Here is a 3,891-nt window from a genome sequence, read left to right as displayed (position 1 = left end):
TTCCTCAGACAGCCTTTGGGCAAACACGGCACCTGGGCACCAACCTCCTTCCTCCCAGAGTCCTGTTTACAGATCCGTTTGGCCCAGCCTGGGTGTTATCACTGCTAAGTGCACAGATAACACCATTAATAAGCAGACTGCTGATAGCAGAGGAGCAAACATCGCTCCTAAAGCTGAGCAGCTTTCTCTCAGCCTCTGAGTAAAGGCAGCTGCTCCAGGGCAGAGCAGGGCAGTGATTTACGTGATCAAGCCACTTAGTTCAACTCATCCTCTCCCTTCCTGCCCTTCTCCTGCACACTTGCTTACTTAATGACTTGGTTAAACTTGTGTCAATACATTCAAGTTAAACAGCTGTTCTTCTTCAACACAAAGGCCAAATTAGGAGGATTAACCAGACTCCCAGGGCTTTACAACTCCTCTGGGTTCAATCTCAGCTCCAAAGCCAGGAGAGGGCAAGTCAAGCCAGGAAGGACGCCTCATCTTTGTGGCCCAGATGCACAGTCCCGTTGGCAAAACCATTGGGACACAGCAGGCCCCAGCATTTTATTTCAGGCCCATCTTTAAATGAAAAACCTCCAGTTTCACTCAAACTTATTTACCTTAGAATATACTAAGACTCCTGGCCTCCATTTTGCAGTTCTGCAGTCACCCCAATTTAGGATCATGTGTCCTGAAAACCAGCCATCTTTGTTCATGTCTTGCATGTAAATCCTTGGCTTTGTTCAACAAAGAGGCCACCAAATAGCTCTTGGGAGATCCCAGTTCCCTGCTAAGCTCTAGAATGGTGTCTGGAGAAGAGCCAGGCACCCAAAGGAGAGACTGATTACACTCAAGGGGTCCCAGAGCATCAAAGTGAGGAGCAAGGACATGGTCCTCCAAGCAGGCTGGAGATGTTAATGACAGAACAAGGGGAAATGGCTTTAAGCTGGAAGAGGGCAGGTTTAGATTAGATATTAGGAAGAAATTCTTCGCTGTGAGGGTGGTGAGACACTGGAACAGGTTGCCCAAGGAAGTTGTAGATGCCCCCTCCCTGGAAGTGTTTAAGGCCAGGTTGGATGAGGCTTTGAGCAACCTGGTCTAGTGGAAGGTGTCCCTGCTGCTGGCAGGGGGGTTGGAACTGGATGAGCTTTAAGGTGCCTTCCGACCCAAACCAGTCTATGATTCTATGTTGATGCTTTGGGGGGAAAGCAGAACAAATCTAGCCATGGGTATTCATGAAAACCTGCCCACATCAAAGCGTCCAGGCTCCCCCACAGCAGCGCAAGGGTTTGGTCAGGCATTAAACACGACCGTTTTGCTGGCAAACGTTAAACACAATGGCTGCACCAGCACCCACTGGGCGTTCTCCCCCAGGAGCAATGGGCCCCTTTCACTCGTTTTCCATCCCTTTCGTCACATCCCCACGCGTGATAACCTGTGCTCTCCCACCCACTCCTACCCCTAATCAGCTTCGTGGGAAGTGTTTCCTGGCTCTCAACTCCCAACTCCTGAGTTTGCCAACTGCAAGAATCCCAGAGGGCTTGGGGGGTTTCCTCCTGGGACACATAACTCCTCTGCTTCCATCCTCTCCTGATGGACCCTCTGGGCTCACCAGCTCAGCCAGAAATGCCAAATCCTCATTGCCAGCGACAAAACCAGGGCGATCAGCTCACCTTGGAGTCTCAAGACAGAAACTGGTTTGCTCTACAACAGGAGAGGGAATGGGGACAGCACAGCTTGGCTCTAAAGCATCCCTGACCCCATACGGCTGAGCCTGTGGGGTTTGCACATGAGGGTCTGGCTCTGCAGTCAGCATGAACGGGTCACAGCCATCACCTCCCAAAGAAGCAACATTTCTGCCAGAAGTACATCAAATTGGAATAGTCCCTGCACCTAAGCTGGACTGTGAGCTCTGTCCTTTGGGTCAGTTTGGGTATCTGTGCTCTGGCTAAAGGCACAAAGCAATGGTACACTCGAGAAAAATAAAATAAACCTTAGGGTCTACCTAAAAACAAGGGAGTGAGGAACTCGAGTGGATTTTAGCCAAAGCAGTGTGGCTAAGCACTCCCAGCACAAGGCTGTGCCAGGAGATTAGCTCTACACCCGCCTTAGCCATGGCACAAATTAGTCACCACAGCTCGTGGTATTACCAGTTGGCACATCCTGCGCCAAGACCATTAACATGGGGCAACCCAGCAGGTGCATAAAGGAGCTGATCCCCATTGGCTGCCCTTGGCAGAGCTGAGAGCTTCTCACTGAGTAATTAATTTAATGACAATAATAGACCCAAAGTAAACAAGGTGGAAAAAAAAATAATCAATGGGCCGGGAGCAGAGGCCACATTCAGCGGGGAGCAGTCCTGACGGCTTCTGCCTGCACCTTGGTCCATTGGAAAGACTCAGGTGCATCCTGGTGGGACTCCAGCAAGTGGTTTTAACATCGGCTGTGACCGAGGCAGCGTCAGCAACGGCAGCAGGAGGCTGCAGGGAGGTAAGTGCTGGGGCTTGGCTGCTCTCAGCAGCACTCGGCTACGGGGTCAAGGGCTTGGGTCCGCGGCGGCAGCTGCTGTGTGCAGCCGTGTCTGGGCACTTGGGTACCTCCTGATGCAGCATGGAGACGTTTCCATCTCATCCTGATGATTTTATGGCCTCTCCCCTCTCTCGTCTGACTCCAAAGCAGAGTAGTTATGGCTTGAGGAGAAGGGAGGGCATTTGCTCCTGCACTACTATGTGAGGAGAGTTTTGGAACCAAATGGGGAAGAGTTTAGGATCAATCTCCACTAAAAGAAGTTCACTGAATCCCCAGAGAGCAAAGGGAGGGACAGCACCTCAGTGCATGTGTAAATGAAGAGGGAAGCACCAAAATTTCAACCCCTTCTCAGATGACTTCTCCCCTAAAGCCCCAAGACAACAACATACAATTCTCCCCACCTTCAAACACATCTCAGGGTGTGCTTTCACTCCAGCCACCCCCACAGCAGCAGAGTCGCTCCCTGGAGTGAAAGCACCATTCCCTGCACTGAACCTCTAGAGAGGTTGATCTGGCCTGATTGCTGTACACGAGCAAGGAGATTTCTCTCTCATGGGCAATATGATCCCACCAAGATTTTCCAAAACCTAGATAGAAAAGCTCCCAGGCTCTGGATGTCTATCTGGATCAATTCCTCAGGCTCCTCTGAGTCAGTGTGCTCACAGTTCTGTGCTTTCTCCTCTGTGCTACAAGTAGAAAAAGAAAGAAAACCAGGTGTTAACTCTGTCCCATTCTCAGCCCTCCTGGGTGAGAAGTTGGATCTTCTCCCAGCAGCTTGGATCAAAACTTACAGACCTTATTTTATTCTCTCCAGCTCTACCACAATTTGTGCAACCACAGGAGGAGTGTGGTGTAACTCTCACAGCCCGAAAACACAGAGAAGAGGTTGGGCCCATCAACCAGCTCTGAATTTTACAGCAGGTCTGAGCTTGCTCTGTATTTCTACCTAATCCTTACAGCAACAAAGGGAAAGGAGGAAACCTGAATCCAGGGCTGTACACAGAGAAGGTGAAAGGTGAGGATGGGAACGGTTTGGTCACCTCTGGTCCCCACAGCTCCAAGTACTGGTGGGGCAGGGCAGAGACATCACATACCCACTTTAACGCAGGTGACCCTGGACAGCTTTTGGCAGAAGGGTCTTTTCCCAGAGCCCCACAATGACTCTGTCCAACAGGGAAATCTAATGCCTAACCTGGGCTAAACACCAATCTCTCCAGCTTCTGGAGAGGGAGGAGATGCTGCAAAGCAAGCAAGGGAGGTCACCACCACACAGGCAGCTTTCACAACAGAGCACATATCAGCATGCCCCCCCCCCATCCTTTCTGCTTTTAACCTCCCCTTTGTTCACCATTCCAGGTGACCCCCTCCCCAAGCAGATGAGCC

The sequence above is a fragment of the Antrostomus carolinensis genome, unplaced genomic scaffold (genome assembly GCF_000700745.2).
Source record: "Antrostomus carolinensis isolate BGI_N321 unplaced genomic scaffold, ASM70074v2 scaffold7282, whole genome shotgun sequence".
In the NCBI taxonomy this organism is placed as follows: Eukaryota; Metazoa; Chordata; class Aves; order Caprimulgiformes; family Caprimulgidae; genus Antrostomus; species Antrostomus carolinensis.
Note: the sequence above shows the minus strand (reverse complement) of the source record.